Below are 23,317 nucleotides of genomic sequence, written 5' to 3'. Positions count from 1 at the left end.
TTACAGCAGTTGATGGCAGATAAGTCGAAGCCTCAGCTGACCTTGCCAATCTCAGGAGGTTGTGTGCTGCTACCATGCACTCGTCACAGGGGCAGAATCTCCTATACGCAGAAGTGCTAACTTACACAAAGTGACAAGTCTCAATGTGTCATATCTGAAAATTAAAAAAGCTTATCTTTTAGGAGATGAAGTAGGTATTTGTCCTCATTGTGCTTTCAGATGCCCCGTTATAACCAAGATGATTTTGCACAATCAAAAGAATGTTACAGTGCTAGAAGCTTCAATAGCACATATACTAAAACTCGAATGATACAGAGATTAGCATGGCCCCTGCGCAAGGATGACACACAAATTCGGAGAAGCGTTCCATATTTTTTTACAATTTTGAGCATTAATATAATAATATTATGAATACGATTCACAGAAAATTTTTAAAGTTTACTGAAAGAAAACAAGATTACATCCAACTTGCAACTATTTATTTGCCTTCTTGACTGCTTTGCTATGCTATGCTAAGTCACTTCAGTCGTGTCCGACTCTGCGACCCATAGACGGCAGCCCACCAGGCTCCCCCGTCCCTGGGATTCTCCAGGCAAGAACACTGGAGTGGGTTGCCATTTCCTTCTCCAATGCATGAAAGTGAAAAGTGAAAGTGAAGTCGCTCAGTCATGTCCGACTCTTAGTGACCCCATGGACTGCAGCCTACCAGGCTCCTCCGTCCACGGGATTTTCCAGGCAAAAGTACTGGAGTGGGGTGCCATTGCCTTAGGACTCTGCATGTGCTTCTATAGTGTGAATTATTTGGTAGGTTGCTCTTTCTGGTAGACTTTCCCACCATTTTAAAGTAAAGATACACATCTTTCAACCCTGAAATTAGGTGCATTAATTTTAACAAATTATTTTTGAGTTTTAAAAAAAATGTAGAAATTTTGATATAGTTAATATAATCAATTAGTTGCATTGGGAGAAGACAATTTTAATGAATGATTAGTTTATGAAAGTATCCAAGTATGTTGATAAGAAGAAAATAAAATTACAAAATGCATGTTACAGTGCCCCCAAAGATGCTTGGAAAACTAGTAAGTCATGGCAGATGACATGTATATTCATGAAGCTTTAATTTCATGCAGTTATGCATTTCTCACAAATCACTTGGGTTATGTGATCCTCACACTGAGGGATTTGCTTAGATAAAGCCATTTATGATTTCAGTTGTTAAACTACAATATTTTATAGCATTTATTCAGTCCATCCTGATTTCTTTAAGGTTTAACTGTTACCGTTTTCCCTGAAAACTAAAAATTCTCTTCTGGTATAGAGGACCCTGTCAGCTCCTGTTGTTAGAATTGCAACTGCCCTGAGATGGTCTTGAGTTTTAAGAACACATTTTACTTTCACTGTAGACTTCTCAAATTCAGTAACGTGTCCTTCATTATAAAAGATCACTGCAACCCAGTCACCACCTTCGTGGGGGGTTGGGGGTCGCTTCACTCAGCTTGTAGGATCTTAGTCCCCCAGCAGAGATTGAACACGCTCTCTCGGAAATGAAAGCATGGAACCCTAACCACCAGAGAATTTCCTCCACACGGTCCTGTACTCTAAATCTTTTGTAGGATTTTCCCCTCATCCAGTCGTGATGATATATATTGACCCATCTTGTTCTTTTCTGATAACCATGATGAGTAATGACTATATTTTTGCAGGCTAAAGCTAAAACGCAACAAGACTAACCAGCCCCTCTAAGAATGAAGCCTGTTCTCAATAACGCTTTGCGGAGGGGCTGGGGTGGACGGCAGGCTAATATAGTGCGTCCGGGTGTGCTCAGTCGTGTCCCACTCTTTGCGACCCCATATAGACATTGGATCAATTCATAATAATGGAGGGTTTTGGTGACTACGCCTCAAGTATCCACGTGATAATCACAATAATAGTCATTAAGACCATAATATTCTCCACCATTACTGCACTCCAGCAATGCAAAAATCCAGATACAGCAAAATGGCCACATCACTGGACAGTTTTCACTCTGTCATGGCGACTTCCTGCAGAGTATAAATGTGATGTGAGGACTGAGCTGAATCCTATGCCTCTGCCAAATGAGTGTGGCACGAAAATACTATGTTAAGGCCGCTGTGTGCTTCGTTACTCAGATTAACAGAAGACATGCTTATGAAATTAAAGCATGAAAATAGACACTATCCAGAATCTAGACAGCACACAAAAGTAACTGCATAACAAGGACACGGGACGGATTCCGGTCCAAATATTACCATGCTGTTATAAACGGGCTAAACCAGTGAGTTGCTTAGCAGAGAACAGTGACTCTGCACTCTAGAACCACTCAAGAGCTTTAAAAATGCTGATGCCCAATCCCCACACACAGAGAGAAAATTTTAATTGGCCTAGGGTGGAGTCCTGGGCATAGGATTTTTAGAAACTGTCCGACTCCTTTGGTGGACCGCCATGATTGTGAAGCACTGGGCCCTGAACAAAGAGGCCCCAGGGAGAGTCAGACTTCTTTGGGCAAGATATTCCAGTAGGGGGCGCTCAGCGGATTCCATGTTTCTTAACGTCCATCTGTGTCCCAAGTGTTAACCGATTTTCAGAGAGGCCTTTCTAACATAGATACTACTCTGATTGTTTTCAAAGTTTTTAAAAATTTTCTAAAAGTAACGGGAATTCCCTGACGGTCCAGTGGTTGGAACTCCACTGCAGGGGCAGAGGATCAATCCCTGAACGGGGAACTAAGGTCTCCCAAATCCTATGCTATGGTATGCTATGCTATGCTAAGTCACTTCAGTCATGTCCAACTCTGTGCGACCCCATAGACGGCAGCCCACCAGGCTCCCCCGTCCCTGGGATTCTCCAGGCAAGAACACTGGAGTGCGTTGCCATTTCCTTCTCCAGTGACTGAAAGTGAAAAGTGAAAGTGAAGTCGCTCAGTCGTGTCCGACCCTCAGCAACCCCATGGACTGCAGCCCACCAGGCTCCTCCATCCATGGGATTTTCCAGGCAGGAGTACTGGAGTGGGGTGCCATTGCCTTCTCCCAAATCCTATAGCGTGGCCATATAATAATAATAATAAAATCTACAGTATCTTCGGATTTCAGGTTGAATATGGCAGATTAAATATATCCATTTATCTCCACTCTGTCCACAAAACCCCACTAAATGACAGTAAAAGAATAAAAAGAAAAGATATGTTCTTAGGAGAGCAGGTAACAGCAGCCAAGTGGGGACAAGGACATTTTAATGCTTCAGAACCCTGAAAAGCTCAGGAATTCTAAGCTATCTCTGAAAGTTGAGGAAAAATTGATATCAGAGTGGGCATCTAGCCTGTCTGCTACATTTTAAACAAAACGAAGAAACAGCAGTATAAGCATATTATGAGTTATAGAAGCAAACAGATGAAACTGCTAAGGATGTAAAATGGTTGCTTCTGTGAAGTGGAATCTGGGATGGGAAAAAGCATTTCTGGGTTTTGCTCTTCTGAGAGCCCTGTGTCATTTGGCCTTTAAAATTAAATTCTGAAAGGAATCATCCTTCAATTAAAAAATAAATTTAAAAACAACACCAACAGAAAAAGATAATATTAAGTATATACAAAACTTACATTTTTTAAAAAAGCTGCTTTTGGAATGCATTTGGGAGTCAAAGTATGCAAATACTGTAGATAAGAATGTAAAATTGTAAAATCTTCCCAGGTGACAGGTGGGTAATATGGATCAAAATTTTCAATGTGTGGAACATTTAGTCTGGCATTTTCACTCTAGGAATTTGTCATGAGGAAGTAATTGGACAACCACTGCTTTGATTATAAAACAGAAAAATTGGAAACTATCTACATGCCCTACACCAGAATTTTGATTTGAACAAGTGATGGCTCCTCCAAACAGTGAAATTATATGCAAATACTTTAAACGATGGATTGCACACGTCTCAGACGGTCAAAAATTCTGAAAACACGAAGAGTTGCTGGGCATGTGAAACCGGGAAATGTTGATATAATGCCGTTGAGTGTGCACTGGCACACTGGAGAAAAAGCAAAAATTCGCATTACATAAATGAAAAATATACACTTTGATCAGCAATTCTCATAGGGAGTCTAAAATGACTCCCATGAACTATAGAGTGCATGGAATTCTCCAAGCCAGAATACTGGAATGGGTAGCTATTCTCTTCAGGAGATCTTTGCGACCCAAGACTCGAACACAGGTCTCCTGCATGGAAGGTCGCTGTTTCACCAGCTGAGCTACCAGGGAAGCCTGAGGCCTTCTACGGATTTTTACAAATATTACATCCTGGGGTGGGAGGGGGGAGAAGTGAACGAACACAACTACTTATATAACTTTGCGACCCACCTCCCTTAAGTTTATGAGTAAAGAAAACGAAGCTATATGAATAATGCAACTATGAAACTTGACTAAAAAAAAAAAACCCGTGGCTCACATAGTAAACAATTGGCCTGCATTGCAGGAGACCCGGGTTCGATCCCTGGGGTGGCAAGATCCCAGAAAAGGGGAAGGCTAACCACTCCACTACACTAGCTGGAAAATTCCACGGACGGCATAGTACATGGGGTCGCAAATAAAGTCGTACACGACTAACTGACTTCCACGACCAAACCCGACATGATAAACGCAGAAAACTTCAAAGTCTGAAATAGTTGGCCGAAACCGGTTCTTTTCCAAGTTCTACTTTTTGACACCAAAATATTGGTCTTGTTTAGTCTTACAAGACCTCCAAAAATTGGATGGGTGAGATAAAATTCCCTTCCTTGGTTCTACTTGGCTTAGTCTGCACGGTGGTACCGGAGACTAAGCTCAAGCAGGACCAAGCAAGGGAGCATGGATACCGGACTGGGTCTCGGCACGGACGGTTGGGAGGAAGCGCACGCCTAACACACTGAGGATGAGAAAGAAAAAAGAAAACAGTCCCAGTGAAGAGGTTGTAGCAGATCTTTTCACGTTAATGGACGAAGCCTCATTCTTCGAAATACTATGTTTAAAGGAAATCTACGATAAATTCAAATAATAAATTGAACATATTGGGTGCGGTGCGTGTTCGTTATGCAAATGAACGCTGAGGCCCCGCCCCCGAGATTCACGCCTCTCCCCATACCCGCTCCCGTGAAGCCAGCTTCCAGTCCGTTGATCCCAGGCCCCTGACTCCATGTTTTCTCCTCCTCGACACTCTGGGGCTGATTTCTTTTGAATAAGGCTTTTCTTGATGGCTTAAGATAATGATTATATGGGTGCTGCATCTGGCAGAGAAGGTTCACTATAATGTCGAATGAAATAAAGTGCCGAACCTACTCAGTCGTGCTCAAACTATTTGCGACCCCATGGACTGTAGCCCTCCAGGCTCCTCTGTCCGTGGACTTCTCCAGGCAAGAATACTGCAGTGGGTAGCCATTCCCTGGTAGCCATACCCAAGTGGGTAGCTTGTCCAGGAGATTCTTCCCAAGGAGTGCACCTGGGTCTCCCATATTGTAAGCGGACTCTTCACTCTCTAAGCCACCAGGGTGACTCTAATCAGTAATTTAAAACAAAATTTGTCTACCAATATAGGAGGAGCCAGTTCTATCCCTGGGTCATAGAAATTGTCCAGTTCCTTTGCTCAGTCGTCTCCAAACAGTTCTCCTGGGGCTTGTTCAAACACATGACCACCGAGACAGTGGGTGCTATATAATGAGTCAATGTCCCTTTCATCTCCTCTTTCGCTTTCATCAAGAGGCTCTTTAGTTCTTTGCTTTCTGCCATAAGGGTGGTGTTATCCTGCATGTCTGAGGTTATTGATGTTTCTCCCAGAAATCTTCATTCCAGCTTGTGCTTCATCCAGCGTGACATTTCACATGATATACTCTGCATATAAGTTAAATAAGCAGGGTGACAATATGCAGACTTGACATTCTCCTTTCCCGATTTGGAACCAGCCTGGTTTTCAATGTACAGTTCTGTTGCTTATTGACCTGCATACAGATTTCTCAGGGTCAGGTCAGGTTGATTGGTCAGTAAGATTGATTGGCCTTTGGTTCTCATAATCGTGAGTGGGTTTTCCAGGAGATTTTTCTAGTGCCGGGAAAGATCCAAGACAGGAGGAGAAAGGGACGACATTGGGAAAAACGATTAGATAGCATCACCGACTCGGTGGACATGAGTTTGCCCATGCTCCGGAAGTTAGGGACGGTTAGGAAAGCCGGTCGGAGAAGGCAATGGCACCCCACTCCAGTACTCTTGCCTGGAAAATCCCATGGATGGAGGAGCCTGGTAGGCTGTAGTCCATGGGGTCGCTAAGAGTCGGAAACGACTGAGCGACTTCCTTTTCACTTTTCACTTTCATGCATTGGAGAAGGAAATGGCAACCCACTCCAGTGCTCTTGCCTGGAGAATCCCAGGGACAGGGCATCCTGGTGGGCTTCCGTCTATGGGGTCGCACAGAGTCGGACACGACTGAAGCGACTTAGCAGCAGCAGCAGCAGAAAAGCCAGTCGGACAGAACTGAGCAAATGAAGCAGACAGTTTTCCCGACCCTGGGATGGAACCTGGCCCTCCTATTTTGGCAGTCATATTTCTTGCTTTCTTTTTTTTTTCATATTGATTGCTGCTGCTGAGTCACTTCAGTCGTGTCCAACTCTGTGGGAACCCATAGACGGCCGCCCACCAGGATGCCCCGTCCCTGGGATTCTCCAGGCAAGAACACTGGAATGGGGTGCCATTACCTCTCCAAATACTGATTAGAGTCACGGTAAAGAGTCCGCTTACAAAGGGGGAGATCCAGACTCCATCTTGGAGAAGCTTCTCCTGAAGATGGGAATGGCAACCCACTGCAGTATTCTTGCCTGGAGAAGTCCACGGACAGAGGAGCCTGGAGGGCTACAGTCCATGGGGTCGCAAATAGTTTGAGCACGACTGAGTAGGTTCGGCACTTTATTTCATTCGACATTATAGTGAACCTTCTCTGCCAGATGCAGCACCCATATAATCATTATCTTAAGCCATCAAGAAAAGCCTTATTCAAAAGAAATCAGCCCCAGAGTGTCGAGGAGGAGAAAACATGGAGTCAGGGGCCTGGGATCAACGGACTGGAAGCTGGCTTCACGGGAGCGGGTATGGGGAGAGGCGTGAATCTCGGGGGCGGGGCCTCAGCGTTCATTTGCATAACGAACACGCACCGCACCCAATATGTTCAATTTATTATTTGAATTTATCGTAGATTTCCTTTAAACATAGTATTTCGAAGAATGAGGCTTCGTCCATTAACGTGAAAAGATCTGCTACAACCTCTTCACTGGGACTGTTTTCTTTTTTCTTTCTCATCCTCAGTGTGTTAGGCGTGCGCTTCCTCCCAACCGTCCGTGCCGAGACCCAGTCCGGTATCCATGCTCCCTTGCTTGGTCCTGCTTGAGCTTAGTCTCCGGTACCACCGTGCAGACTAAGCCAAGTAGAACCAAGGAAGGGAATTTTATCTCACCCATCCAATTTTTGGAGGTCTTGTAAGACTAAACAAGACCAATATTTTGGTGTCAAAAAGTAGAACTTGGAAAAGAACCGGTTTCGGCCAACTATTTCAGACTTTGAAGTTTTCTGCGTTTATCATGTCGGGTTTGGTCGTGGAAGTCAGTTAGTCGTGTACGACTTTATTTGCGACCCCATGTACTATGCCGTCCGTGGAATTTTCCAGCTAGTGTAGTGGAGTGGTTAGCCTTCCCCTTTTCTGGGATCTTGCCACCCCAGGGATCGAACCCGGGTCTCCTGCAATGCAGGCCAATTGTTTACTATGTGAGCCACGGGTTTTTTTTTTTTAGTCAAGTTTCATAGTTGCATTATTCATATAGCTTCGTTTTCTTTACTCATAAACTTAAGGGAGGTGGGTCGCAAAGTTATATAAGTAGTTGTGTTCGTTCACTTCTCCCCCCTCCCACCCCAGGATGTAATATTTGTAAAAATCCGTAGAAGGCCTCAGGCTTCCCTGGTAGCTCAGCTGGTGAAACAGCGACCTTCCATGCAGGAGACCTGTGTTCGAGTCTTGGGTCGCAAAGATCTCCTGAAGAGAATAGCTACCCATTCCAGTATTCTGGCTTGGAGAATTCCATGCACTCTATAGTTCATGGGAGTCATTTTAGACTCCCTATGAGAATTGCTGATCAAAGTGTATATTTTTCATTTATGTAATGCGAATTTTTGCTTTTTCTCCAGTGTGCCAGTGCACACTCAACGGCATTATATCAACATTTCCCGGTTTCACATGCCCAGCAACTCTTCGTGTTTTCAGAATTTTTGACCGTCTGAGACGTGTGCAATCCATCGTTTAAAGTATTTGCATATAATTTCACTGTTTGGAGGAGCCATCACTTGTTCAAATCAAAATTCTGGTGTAGGGCATGTAGATAGTTTCCAATTTTTCTGTTTTATAATCAAAGCAGTGGTTGTCCAATTACTTCCTCATGACAAATTCCTAGAGTGAAAATGCCAGACTAAATGTTCCACACATTGAAAATTTTGATCCATATTACCCACCTGTCACCTGGGAAGATTTTACAATTTTACATTCTTATCTACAGTATTTGCATACTTTGACTCCCAAATGCATTCCAAAAGCAGCTTTTTTAAAAAATGTAAGTTTTGTATATACTTAATATTATCTTTTTCTGTTGGTGTTGTTTTTAAATTTATTTTTTAATTGAAGGATGATTCCTTTCAGAATTTAATTTTAAAGGCCAAATGACACAGGGCTCTCAGAAGAGCAAAACCCAGAAATGCTTTTTCCCATCCCAGATTCCACTTCACAGAAGCAACCATTTTACATCCTTAGCAGTTTCATCTGTTTGCTTCTATAACTCATAATATGCTTATACTGCTGTTTCTTCGTTTTGTTTAAAATGTAGCAGACAGGCTAGATGCCCACTCTGATATCAATTTTTCCTCAACTTTCAGAGATAGCTTAGAATTCCTGAGCTTTTCAGGGTTCTGAAGCATTAAAATGTCCTTGTCCCCACTTGGCTGCTGTTACCTGCTCTCCTAAGAACATATCTTTTCTTTTTATTCTTTTACTGTCATTTAGTGGGGTTTTGTGGACAGAGTGGAGATAAATGGATATATTTAATCTGCCATATTCAACCTGAAATCCGAAGATACTGTAGATTTTATTATTATTATTATATGGCCACGCTATAGGATTTGGGAGAAGGCAATGGCACCCCACTCCAGTACTCCTGCCTGGAAAATCCCATGGATGGAGGAGCCTGGTGGGCTGCAGTCCATGGGGTTGCTGAGGGTCGGACACGACTGAGCGACTTCACTTTCACTTTTCACTTTCAGTCACTGGAGAAGGAAATGGCAACGCACTCCAGTGTTCTTGCCTGGAGAATCCCAGGGACGGGGGAGCCTGGTGGGCTGCCGTCTATGGGGTCGCACAGAGTTGGACATGACTGAAGTGACTTAGCATAGCATAGCATACCATAGCATAGGATTTGGGAGACCTTAGTTCCCCGTTCAGGGATTGATCCTCTGCCCCTGCAGTGGAGTTCCAACCACTGGACCGTCAGGGAATTCCCGTTACTTTTAGAAAATTTTTAAAAACTTTGAAAACAATCAGAGTAGTATCTATGTTAGAAAGGCCTCTCTGAAAATCGGTTAACACTTGGGACACAGATGGACGTTAAGAAACATGGAATCCGCTGAGCGCCCCCTACTGGAATATCTTGCCCAAAGAAGTCTGACTCTCCCTGGGGCCTCTTTGTTCAGGGCCCAGTGCTTCACAATCATGGCGGTCCACCAAAGGAGTCGGACAGTTTCTAAAAATCCTATGCCCAGGACTCCACCCTAGGCCAATTAAAATTTTCTCTCTGTGTGTGGGGATTGGGCATCAGCATTTTTAAAGCTCTTGAGTGGTTCTAGAGTGCAGAGTCACTGTTCTCTGCTAAGCAACTCACTGGTTTAGCCCGTTTATAACAGCATGGTAATATTTGGACCGGAATCCGTCCCGTGTCCTTGTTATGCAGTTACTTTTGTGTGCTGTCTAGATTCTGGATAGTGTCTATTTTCATGCTTTAATTTCATAAGCATGTCTTCTGTTAATCTGAGTAACGAAGCACACAGCGGCCTTAACATAGTATTTTCGTGCCACACTCATTTGGCAGAGGCATAGGATTCAGCTCAGTCCTCACATCACATTTATACTCTGCAGGAAGTCGCCATGACAGAGTGAAAACTGTCCAGTGATGTGGCCATTTTGCTGTATCTGGATTTTTGCATTGCTGGAGTGCAGTAATGGTGGAGAATATTATGGTCTTAATGACTATTATTGTGATTATCACGTGGATACTTGAGGCGTAGTCACCAAAACCCTCCATTATTATGAATTGATCCAATGTCTATATGGGGTCGCAAAGAGTGGGACACGACTGAGCACACCCGGACGCACTATATTAGCCTGCCGTCCACCCCAGCCCCTCCGCAAAGCGTTATTGAGAACAGGCTTCATTCTTAGAGGGGCTGGTTAGTCTTGTTGCGTTTTAGCTTTAGCCTGCAAAAATATAGTCATTACTCATCATGGTTATCAGAAAAGAACAAGATGGGTCAATATATATCATCACGACTGGATGAGGGGAAAATCCTACAAAAGATTTAGAGTACAGGACCGTGTGGAGGAAATTCTCTGGTGGTTAGGGTTCCATGCTTTCATTTCCGAGAGAGCGTGTTCAATCTCTGCTGGGGGACTAAGATCCTACAAGCTGAGTGAAGCGACCCCCAACCCCCCACGAAGGTGGTGACTGGGTTGCAGTGATCTTTTATAATGAAGGACACGTTACTGAATTTGAGAAGTCTACAGTGAAAGTAAAATGTGTTCTTAAAACTCAAGACCATCTCAGGGCAGTTGCAATTCTAACAACAGGAGCTGACAGGGTCCTCTATACCAGAAGAGAATTTTTAGTTTTCAGGGAAAACGGTAACAGTTAAACCTTAAAGAAATCAGGATGGACTGAATAAATGCTATAAAATATTGTAGTTTAACAACTGAAATCATAAATGGCTTTATCTAAGCAAATCCCTCAGTGTGAGGATCACATAACCCAAGTGATTTGTGAGAAATGCATAACTGCATGAAATTAAAGCTTCATGAATATACATGTCATCTGCCATGACTTACTAGTTTTCCAAGCATCTTTGGGGGCACTGTAACATGCATTTTGTAATTTTATTTTCTTCTTATCAACATACTTGGATACTTTCATAAACTAATCATTCATTAAAATTGTCTTCTCCCAATGCAACTAATTGATTATATTAACTATATCAAAATTTCTACATTTTTTTTAAAACTCAAAAATAATTTGTTAAAATTAATGCACCTAATTTCAGGGTTGAAAGATGTGTATCTTTACTTTAAAATGGTGGGAAAGTCTACCAGAAAGAGCAACCTACCAAATAATTCACACTATAGAAGCACATGCAGAGTCCTAAGGCAATGGCACCCCACTCCAGTACTTTTGCCTGGAAAATCCCGTGGACGGAGGAGCCTGGTAGGCTGCAGTCCATGGGGTCACTAAGAGTCGGACATGACTGAGCGACTTCACTTTCACTTTTCACTTTCATGCATTGGAGAAGGAAATGGCAACCCACTCCAGTGTTCTTGCCTGGAGAATCCCAGGGACGGGGGAGCCTGGTGGGCTGCCGTCTATGGGTCGCAGAGTCGGACACGACTGAAGTGACTTAGCATAGCATAGCAAAGCAGTCAAGAAGGCAAATAAATAGTTGCAAGTTGGATGTAATCTTGTTTTCTTTCAGTAAACTTTAAAAATTTTCTGTGAATCGTATTCATAATATTATTATATTAATGCTCAAAATTGTAAAAAAATATGGAACGCTTCTCCGAATTTGTGTGTCATCCTTGCGCAGGGGCCATGCTAATCTCTGTATCATTCGAGTTTTAGTATATGTGCTATTGAAGCTTCTAGCACTGTAACATTCTTTTGATTGTGCAAAATCATCTTGGTTATAACGGGGCATCTGAAAGCACAATGAGGACAAATACCTACTTCATCTCCTAAAAGATAAGCTTTTTTAATTTTCAGATATGACACATTGAGACTTGTCACTTTGTGTAAGTTAGCACTTCTGCGTATAGGAGATTCTGCCCCTGTGACGAGTGCATGGTAGCAGCACACAACCTCCTGAGATTGGCAAGGTCAGCTGAGGCTTCGACTTATCTGCCATCAACTGCTGTAATCGCAAAATACATGGATATTGTTAATTCTTGTGTGATATTGACTCTATGCACCTAAAATAGGCTTTCAAGACAGTATGGTTTGATGCTCTATTTACCTTTTAAATGATTTTTGTTATTTAGGTTTATTTGCATAAACACATCATCCAGCCTTCAGGGTGGGCACATCAGCCCTGAGATGCCATTCCCTGGTAGCCATACCCAAGTGGGTAGCTTGTCCAGGAGATTCTTCCCAAGGAGTGCACCTGGGTCTCCCATATTGTAAGCGGACTCTTCACTCTCTAAGCCACCAGGGTGACTCTAATCAGTAATTTAAAACAAAATTTGCCTACCAATATAGGAGGAGCCAGTTCCATCCCTGGGTCATAGAAATTGTCCAGTTCCTTTGCTCAGTCGTCTCCAAACAGTTCTCCTGGGGCTTGTTCAAACACATGACCACCGAGACAGTGGGTGCTATATAATGAGTCAATGTCCCTTTCATCTCCTCTTTCGCTTTCATCAAGAGGCTCTTTAGTTCTTTGCTTTCTGCCATAAGGGTGGTGTTATCCTGCATGTCTGAGGTTATTGATGTTTCTCCCAGAAATCTTCATTCCAGCTTGTGCTTCATCCAGCGTGACATTTCACATGATATACTCTGCATATAAGTTAAATAAGCAGGGTGACAATATGCAGACTTGACATTCTCCTTTCCCGATTTGGAACCAGCCTGGTTTTCAATGTACAGTTCTGTTGCTTATTGACCTGCATACAGATTTCTCAGGGTCAGGTCAGGTTGATTGGTCAGTAAGATTGATTGGCCTTTGGTTCTCATAATCGTGAGTGGGTTTTCCAGGAGATTTTTCTAGTGCCGGGAAAGATCCAAGACAGGAGGAGAAAGGGACGACATTGGGAAAAACGATTAGATAGCATCACCGACTCGGTGGACATGAGTTTGCCCATGCTCCGGAAGTTAGGGACGGTTAGGAAAGCCGGTCGGAGAAGGCAATGGCACCCCACTCCAGTACTCTTGCCTAGAAAATCCCATGGATGGAGGAGCCTGGTAGGCTGTAGTCCATGGGGTCGCTAAGAGTCGGACACGACTGAGCGACTTCCTTTTCACTTTTCACTTTCATGCATTGGAGAAGGAAATGGCAACCCACTCCAGTGCTCTTGCCTGGAGAATCCCAGGGACGGGGCATCCTGGTGGGCTTCCGTCTATGGGGTCGCACAGAGTCGGACACGACTGAAGCGACTTAGCAGCAGCAGCAGCAGAAAAGCCAGTCGGACAGAACTGAGCAAATGAAGTGGACAGTTCACGACCCTGGGATGGAACCTGGCCCTCCTATTTTGGCAGTCATATTTCTTTCTTTCTTTTCTTTTAATATTGATTGCTGCTGCTGAGTCACTTCAGTCGTGTCGGACTCTGTGCGAACCCATAGACGGCCGCCCACCAGGATGCCCCGTCCCTGGGATTCTCCAGGCAAGAACACAGGAGTGGGTTGCCATCTCCTTCTCCAATGCATGAAAGTGAAAAGTGAAAGTGAAATCGCTGAGTCGTGTCCGACCCGCAGCAACCCCATGGACTGCAGCCTTCCGGGCTCCTCCATCCATTGGATTTTCCAGGCAAGAGTACTGGAGTGGGGTGCCATTGCCTCTCCAAATACTGATTAGCGTCACGGTAAAGAGTCCGCTTACAAAGCGGGAGACCCAGATTCCATCTTGGGGAAGCTTCTCCTGAAGATGGGAATGGCTACCCACTGCAGTATTCTTGCCTGGAGAAGTCCATGGACAGAGGAGCCTGGAGGGTTACACTCCATGGGGTCGCAAATAGTTTGAGCACGACTGAGTAGGTTCGGCACTTTATTTCATTCGACATTATAGTGAACCTTCTCTGTCAAATGCAGCACCCATATAATCATTATCTTAAGCCATCAAGAAAAGCCTTATTCAAAAGAAATCAGCCCCAGAGTGTCGAGGAGGAGAAAACATGGAGTCAGGGGCCTGGGAACAACGGACTGGAAGCTGGCTTCAGGGGAGCGGGTATGGGGAGAGGCGTGAATCTCGGGGGCGGGGCCTCAGCGTTCATTTGCATAACGAACACGCACCGCACGCAATATGTTCAATTTATTATTTGAATTTATCGTAGATTTCCTTTAAACATAGTATTTCGAAGAATGAGGCTTCGTCCATTAACGTGAAAAGATCTGCTGCAACCTCTTCACTGGGACTGTTTTCTTTTTTCTTTCTCATCCTCAGTGTGTTAGGCGTGCGCTTCCTCCCAACCGTCCGTGCCGAGACCCAGTCCGGTATCCATGCTCCCTTGCTTGGTCCTGCTTGAGCTTAGTCTCCGGTACCACCGTGCAGACTAAGCCAAGTAGAACCAAGGAAGGGAATTTTATCTCACCCATCCAATTTTTGGAGGTCTTGTAAGACTAAACAAGACCAATATTTTGGTGTCAAAAAGTAGAACTTGGAAAAGAACCGGTTTCGGCCAACTATTTCAGACTTTGAAGTTTTCTGCGTTTATCATGTCGGGTTTGGTCGTGGAAGTCAGTTAGTCGTGTACGACTTTATTTGCGACCCCATGTACTATGCCGTCCGTGGAATTTTCCAGCTAGTATAGTGGAGTGGTTAGCCTTCCCCTTTTCTGGGATCTTGCCAACCCAGGGATCGAACCCGGGTCTCCTGCAATGCAGGCCAAATGTTTACCAGGTGAGCCACGGGTTTGTTTGTTTGTTTGTTTGTTTGTTTGTTTGTTTTTAATCCTAGAAAGCAATGGCACCCCACTCCAGTACTCTTGTCTGGAAAATTCTATGGATGGAGCAGCCTGGTAGGCTGCAGTCCATGGGGTCGCAAGGAGTCGGACACGACTGAGCGACTTCACTTTCACTTTTCACTTTCATGCATTGGAGAAGGAAATGGCACCCCACTCCAGTGTTCTTGCCTGGAGAATCCCAGAGACGGGGGAGCCTGGTGGGCCGCCGTCTGTGCGGTCGCACAGAGTCAGACACGACTGAAGCGACTTAGCAGCAGTTCACAGCTAATTACTACTGGGTTTAGTGGTAGTCAACTTTCATGGTTGCATTATTCATGTAGATTCGTTTTCTTTGTTCATAAACTTTGGGAGGTAGGTCGTAAACTTATGTAGGTAGGTGTGTTCGTTCACTTCTCCCCGCTCCCACCCCAGAATGTAATATTTGTAAAAGTCTGTAGAAGGTCTCAGGCTTCCCTGGAATACCGCTCAGCTGGTAAAACAGCAACCTTCCACACAGGAGACCTGGGTTCGAGTCCTGGGTCGCAAAGATCCCCTGGAGAAGAGAACTACCCATTCCAGTATTCTGGTCTGGAGACTTCCATGCTCTCTATAGGTTATGGTTGTCATTTTAGACTCCCTATGAGAATTGCTGATCAAAGTGTGTATTTAACTCTTCAGTTCAGTTCAGTTCAGTCGCTCAGTCGTGTCCGACTCTTTGCAACCCCATGAATTACAGCACGCCAGGCCTCCCTGTCCATCACCAACTCCCGGAGTTCACTCAAACTCACGTCCATCCAGTCAGTGATGCCATCCAGCCATCTCATCCTCTGTCGTCCCCTTGTCCTCCTGCCCCCAATCCCTCCCAGCATCAGGGTGTTTTCCAATGAATCGACTCTTTGCACGAGGTGGCCAAAGTATGGGGGTTTCAGCTTCAGCATCAGTCCTTCCAATGAATATTCAGGGCTGATCTCCTTTAGGATGGACTGGTCGGATCTCCTTGCAGTCCAAGGGACTCTCAAGAGTCTTCTCCAACACCACAGTTCAAAAGCATCATTATTCTTCGGCGCTCAGCTTTCTTCACAGTCCAACTCTCACATCCATACATGACCACTGGAAAAACCATAGCCTTGACTAGACGGACCTTTGTTGGCAAAGTAATATCTCTGCTTTTGAATATGCTATCTAGGCATAACTTTCCATCCAAGGAGTAAGTGTCTTTTAATTTCATGGCTGCAATCACCATCTGCAGTGATTTTGGAGCCCCCCAAAATAAAGTCTGACACCGTTTCCACTGTTTCCCCATCTATTTCCCATGAAGTGATGGGACCGGATGCCATGATCTTCGTTTTCTGAATGTTGAGCTTTAAGCCAACTTTTTCACTCTCCTCTTTCACTTTCATCAAGAGGCTTTTCAGTTCCTCTTCACTTTCTGCCATAAGGGTGGTGTCATCTACATATCTGAGGTTATTGATATTTCTCCCGGCAAACTTGATTCCAGCTTGTGCTTCTTCCAGCCCAGTGTTTCTCATGATGTACTCTGCAACGAAGTTAAATAAGCAGGGTGACAATATACAGCCTTGATGTACTCCTTTTCCTATTTGGAACCAGTCTGTTGTTCCATGTCCATCCTAACTGTTGCTTCCTTTCTCAAAAGGCAGGTCAGGTGGTCTGGTATTGCCATTTCTTGAAGAATTTTCCACAGTTTATTGTGATCCATACAGCCAAAGGCTTTGGCATAGTCAATAAAGCAGAAATAGATGTTTTTCTGGAACTCTCTTGTTTTTTCGATGATCCAGCGGATGTTGGCAATTTGATCTCTGGTTCCTCTGCCTTTTCTAAAACCAGCTTGAACATCAGGAAGTTCACGGTTCACGTATTGCTGAAGCCTGGCTTGGAGAATTTTGAGCATTACTTTACTAGCGTGTGAGATGAGTGCAATTGTGTGGTAGTTTGAGCATTCTTTGGCATTGCCTTTCTTTGGGATTGGAATGAAAACTGACCTTTTCCAGTCCTGTGGCCACTGCTGAGTTTTCCAAATCTGCTGGCATATTGAGGGCAGCACTTTCACAGCGTCATCTTTCAGGATTTGAAATAGCTCAACTGGAATTCCATCACCTCCACTAGCTTTGTTTGTAGGGATGCTTTCTAAGACCCACTTGACTTCACCTCCAGGATGTCTGGCTCTAGATGAGTGATCACACCATCATGATTTTCATTTATGTTTTGCCAATTTTTGCTCTTTCTCCAAAGACAGTGTACCAGTGCGCACTCAACAGCACTATATCAACATTTCACGGTTTCACATGACCAGCAACTCTTGGTGTTTTCAGGCTTTTAAAATTTTTGACCATCTGGGACGTGTGCAATCCATCACTTAAAGTATTTGCATTTAATTTCACTGTATGGAAGAGCCATCACTTGTTCAAATCAAAATTCTGGTGTTGGGCATGTAGATAGTTTCCAATTTTTCTGTTTTATAATCAAAGCAGTGGTTGTCCAATTACTTCCTCAAGACAAATTCCAAGAGTGAAAATGCCAGACTAAATGTTCCACACACTGAAATTTTAGATCCATATTGCCCACCTGTCACATAGAAAGATTTTACAATTTTAAATTCTTATCTACAGTATTTGCATACCTTTACTCCAAAATGCATTTCAAAAGCAGCTTTTTAAAAAATCTAAGTTTTGTATATACTTAATATTTTCATTTTTTTGTTTTTTTTTTTTTTTTATTTTTTAATTGAAGTATAATTGCTCAGAATTTGATTTTAAAGGCCAAATGACACAAGGCTCTCAGAAGAGCAAAACTCAGAAATGCTTTTTCCCATCCCACTTCCCAGAAACAACCATTTTAAATCCTTAGCAGTTTCATCTCTTTGCTTCTATAACTCATAGTATGCTTATACTGCTGTTTCTTCGTTTTGTTTTAAACTGTAGCAGACAGGCTAGATACCCACTCTGATATCAATTTTTCCTAAACCTTCAGAGATAGCTTAGAATTCCTGAGCCTTTCCAAGGTTCTGAAGCATTAAAATGTCCTTGTCCCCACTTGGCTGCTGTTATCTGCTCTCCCATTTTGTCAGTAAGAACATATCTTTTCTTTTGATTCCTTTACTGTCATTTAGTGGGGTTTTGTGGACAGAGTGGAGATAAATGGATATATTTAATCTGCCATATTCAACCTGAAATCCGAAGATACTGTAGATTTTATTATCATTATTATTATTATTCGGCCGCGCTACAGGGTTTGGGAGACCTTAGTTCCCCGTTCAGGGATTGAGCCTCTGCCCCTGCAGTGGAGTTCCCAACCACTGGACCGTCAGGGAATTCCCGTTACTTTTAGAAAATTTTTAAAAACTTTGAAAACAATCAGAGTAGTATCTATGTTAGAAAGGCCTCTCTGAAAATCGGTTAACTCTTGGGACATGGATGGACGTCAAGAAACATGGAATCAGCTGAGCGCCCCCTACTGGAATATCTTGCCCAAAGAAGTCTGACTTTCCCTGGGGCCTCTTTGTTCAGGGCCCAGTGCTTCACAATCATGGCGGTCCACCAAAGGAGTCGGACAGTTTCTAAAAATCTTATGCCCAGGACTCCACCCTGGGCCAATTAAATTTTTCTCTCTGTGTGTGGGGATTGGGCATCAGCATTTTTAAAGCTCTTAAGTGGTTCTGGAGGGCAGAGTCACTGTTCTTGGCTAAATGGATATATTTAATCTGCAGCAAAATGGCCACATCACTGGACAGTTTTCACTCTGTCATGGCGACTTCCTGCAGAGTATAAAGTTGATGTGGAGTCCTGGTCAGAGAAAATTTTAATTGGCCCAGGGTGGAGTCCTGGGCATAGGATTTTTAGACTCTCCCCGACTCCTTTGGTGGACCACCACGAATGTGAAGCACTGGGCCCTGAACAAAGAGGCCCCAGGGAAAGTCAGACTTCTTTGGGCAAGATATTCCAGTAGGGGGCGCTCAGCTGATTCCATGTTTCTTAAGGTCCATCCGTGTCCCAAGTGTTACCGATTTTCAGAGAGGCCTTTCTAGCATAGATACTACTCTACTTGTTTTCAAAGTTTTAAAAAATTTTCTAAAAGTAACGGGAATTCCCTGACGGTGCAGTAGTTGGGACTCCACTGCAGGGGCAGAGGCTCAATCCCTGAACGGGGAACTAAGGTCTCCCAAACCCTGTAGCGCGGCCGAATAATAATAATAATGATAATAAAAATCTACAGTATCTTCGGATTTCAGGTTGAATATGGCAGATTAGATATATCCATTTATCTCCACTCTGTCCACAAAACCCCACTAAATGACAGTAAAGGAATCAAAAGAAAAGATGTGTTCCTATTGACTAAACAGGAGAACAGGTAACAGCAGCCAAGTGGGGACAAGGACACTTTAGCGCTTCAGAACCCTGGAAAGGCTCAGGAATTCTAAGCTATCTGTGAAGGTTGAGGAAAAATTGATATCCGAGTGGGCATCTAGCCTGTCCGCTACGCTTTAAAACCAAACGAAGAAAGAGTCATATAAGCATACTATGAGTTATAGAACGAAGTAGATGAAACTGCTAAGGATTCAAATGGTTGTTTCTGGGAAGTGGGAACTGGGATGGAGAAAAGAAATCCTGGGTTTTGCTCTTCTGAGAGCCCTGTGTCATTTGGCCTTTAAAATTAAATTCTGAAAGCAATTATCCTGCCATTAAAAAATAAATTTTAAAAAAACAAATGAAAATGTTAAGTATACACAAAACAGATTTTTTTTAGGAAAAAAAGATGCTTTTGAAACACGTTTGGGAGTAAAGGTATGCAAATACTGTAGATAAGAATGTAAAATTGTAACATCTTTCTATGTTGACAGGTGGGCAATATGGATAAAAAATTTCAGTGTGTGGAACATTTAGTCTGGCATTTTCACTCTTGGAATTTGTTCTGAGGAAGTAATTGGACAACCACTGCTTTGAGTACAAAACAGAAAAAATTGGAAACTACACGCCCTACACCAGAATTTTGATTTGAACAAGTGATGGCTCCTCCATACCGTGAAATTACATGCAAATGCTTTAAATGATGGATTGCACGCCTCCCAAACGATCAAAAATCCTAAAAGCCTGAAAACACCAAGAGTTGCTGGGCATGTGAAACCGCGAAATGTTGATACAGCGCTGTTGAGTGTGCACCGGTACACTGTCTTTGGAGAAAAAGCAAAAATTGGCATCACATAAATGAAAAGTTAAATATACACTTTGATCAGCCATCCTCATAGGGAGTCTAAAATGACTCCCTTGAACTATGCAGTGCATGGAATTCTCCAGGCCAGAATACGGGACTGGGTAGCTGTTCACTTCTCCAGGGGATCTTCCAGACCCAGGAATCAACCCAGGTCTCCTGCATGGAAGGTGGAAAACTCTCCTGGAAAACCCATTCAGGATTATGAGAACCTTACTGACCAAAGACCAATCAATCTTACTGAACAATCAACCTTATTTGCCCCCTGAGAAATCTGTATGCAGGTCAAGAAGCAACAGTTAGAACTGGACATTGCAAACCAGGCTGGTTCTAAAGCGGTAAAGGAGAACATCAAGGCTGTTTATTGTTACCCTGCTTATTTAACTTATACACGGAGTACATCATGCAAAATGCCATGCTGGATGAAACACAAGCTGGAATCAACACTGCCCAGTGAAACACCAATAACCTCCGAAATGCAGATGACACCACCCTTATGACAGAAAGCGAAAAAGAACTAAAGAGCCTCTTGATGAATGTCAAAGATGAGAGTGAAAATCTTGACTTAAAACTCAAAATTCAGAAAACGAAGATCATGGCATTCAGTCCCATCACTGCATGGCAAATAGATGCGGAAACAATGGAAACAGTGACAGGCTTTACTTTCTTGTGCTCCCAAATCACAGAGGACGGTGACTTCAGCCGTGAAAGGAAAAGACGCTTGCTACTTGGGAAAAAAGCTATGACCAACCAAGACAGCACGTTAAAAAGCGAAGATACTACTTTGCCGACAAAGGTCCGTCCAGTCAAAGATACCGTTTTTCCAGCACTCATGTATGGATGTGCGAGTTGGACTGGAAGGAAAGCTGCCGGCCGAAACATTGATGCTTTTGGACTGTGGTCTTGGAGAAGACTCTTGAGAGTCCCTTGGACTGCAGCGAAATCCAAGCCGCCCATCCTAAAGGAAACCAATCCTGAACATTCATCGGAAGAACTGATGTTGCCACTGAAACTCCCAATACTTCGGCCACCTGCCACAAAGAACTGACTTATTAGAACAGACCCTGACGGTGGGCAGGACTCGAGGCGGGGGGAGGAAGGAGACGACAGAAAAGGAAGAGATTAGATAGCACGGTGGATTCGAAGGGCATGAGTGTGACGAGGCTCTGAGAATGGGTGATAGACAGGGAAACCTGAATTGCTGCAGCCCGTGGGGTTACGAAATACTAGAACGAGACTGAGAGAATCAAGCGAGTACTCCAAAGCCTAACCTCATGACTTCACGTGATAAACACACAGAAAACCCTTAAGTATAGGAGCCCCAGCAAAAGACTCTGCCTCCAAACTTTCGTTCCTCAAGGTCTGCTTTTGAACACAACAATATTGGTCTTGAAAAAGACCTCCAAAAATTAGGTTTGGCTCGCCTGTATTTTTCCCGTGGGCTTGACCCACCGAGTCTCTTAGACTCGGTGGGACCACGGTAAACAAGACTCCCGGGCGGGGCCTGTGCCCATAGAGATGAGGGAAGACTCACTCCTAACACAGTGAGGGTGAGTTACATCAAGCGTAAGTCCAGGTCAAGAGTTTGCAGCAGCTCACTTCACGGAAGTGGATGAAGGCCCATTCTTCGAAATACTACGTTGTAAAGAAATCTACAATAAACTGTAATAGTAAATTGAAACTACATTGCGCGCAGTGCATGCTGGGTATGCAAATGAACGCTGAGCAACCGCCGCCGAGATTCATGCCTTTCCCCACCCCAGCTCCCTTTGAAGCCAGCTACCATTCCCTTGTTCCCAGGCCCCTCTCTCCATGTTTTCTCCTCCTCGACACTCTGAGTCTGATTTCTTTTGAATAACGATTTTCTTGACGGCTGAAGCTAATGATCAGATCAGATCAGATCAGTCGCTCAGTCGTGTCCGACTCTTTGCGACCCCATGAATCGCAGCACGCCAGGCCTCCCTGTCCATCACCAACTCCCGGAGTTCACCCAGACTCACGCCCATCGAGTCAGTGATGCCATCCAGCCATCTCATCCTCTGTCGTCCCCTTCTCCTCTTGCCCCCCATCCCTCCCAGCATCAGAGTCGTTTCCAATGAGTCAACTCTTGGCATGAGGTGGCCAAAGGACTGGAGTTTCAGCTTTAGCATCATTCCTTCCAAAGAAATCCCAGGGCTGATCTCCTTCAGAATGGACGGGTTGGATCTCCTTGCAGTCCAAGGGACTCTCAAGAGTCTTCTCCAACACCACAGTTCAAAGCATCAAGTCTTCGGCACTCAGCCTTCTTCACAGTCCAACTCTCACATCCATACATGACCACAGGAAAAACCATAGCCCTTGACTAGACGGACCTTTGTTGGCAAAGTAATGTCTCTGCTTTTGAATATGCTATCTAGGTTGGTCATAACTTTCCTTCCAAGGAGTAAGCGTCTTTTAATTTCATGGCTGCACTCACCATCTGCAGTGATTTCGGAGCCCCCAAAAATAAAGTCTGACACCGTTTCCACTGTTTCCCCATCTATTTCCCATGAAGTGATGGGACCGGATGCCATGATCTTCGTTTTCTGAATGTTGAGCTTTAAGCCAACTTTTTCACTCTCCACTTTCACTTTCATCAAGAGGCTTTTGAGTTCCTCTTCACTTTCTGCCATAAGGGTGGTGTCATCTGCATATCTGAGGTTATTGATATTTCTCCCGGCAAACTTGATTCCAGCTTGTGCTTCTTCCAGCCCAGCGTTTCTCATGATGTACTCTGCAACGAAGTTAAATAAGCAGGGTGACAATATACAGCCTTGATGTACTCCTTTTCCTATTTGGAACCAGTCTGTTGTTCCATGTCGAGTTCTAACTGTTGCTTCCTGACCTGCATACAAATTTCTCAAGAGGCAGATCAGGTGGTCTGGTATTCCCATCTCTTTCAGAATTTTCCACAGTTTATTGTGATCCACACAGTCAAAGGCTTTGGCAATGTGGTCCACTGGAGAAGGGAATGACAAACTGCTTCGGTATTCTTGCCTTGAGAACCCCATGAACAGTATGAAAAGGCAAAATGATAGGATACTGAAAGAGAAACTCCCCAGGTCAGTAGGTGCCCAATATGCTACTGGAGATCAGTGGAGAAATAACTCCAGA

General features: G+C 43.9%; 2 non-coding genes across 2 annotated transcripts; one reads left to right on the top strand and one right to left on the bottom strand.

Annotated features, from left to right (window-relative positions):
- The first annotated feature begins 268 nt into the window (after positions 1-268).
- Positions 269-376, top strand: LOC112582371. The gene has a single exon (XR_003106910.1). It is a non-coding gene; the product is annotated as a U6 spliceosomal RNA (small nuclear RNA).
- Positions 377-11,854: 11,478 nt separating this feature from the next.
- LOC112582368 lies at positions 11,855-11,962 on the bottom strand. The gene has a single exon (XR_003106907.1). It is a non-coding gene; the product is annotated as a U6 spliceosomal RNA (small nuclear RNA).
- Between the last annotated feature and the right edge of the window lie 11,355 nt (positions 11,963-23,317).

The sequence above is a fragment of the Bubalus bubalis genome, chromosome X (assembly GCF_019923935.1).
Source record: "Bubalus bubalis isolate 160015118507 breed Murrah chromosome X, NDDB_SH_1, whole genome shotgun sequence".
NCBI lineage: Eukaryota > Metazoa > Chordata > Mammalia > Artiodactyla > Bovidae > Bubalus > Bubalus bubalis.
This window is presented reverse-complemented; position numbering and strand designations above follow the sequence as displayed.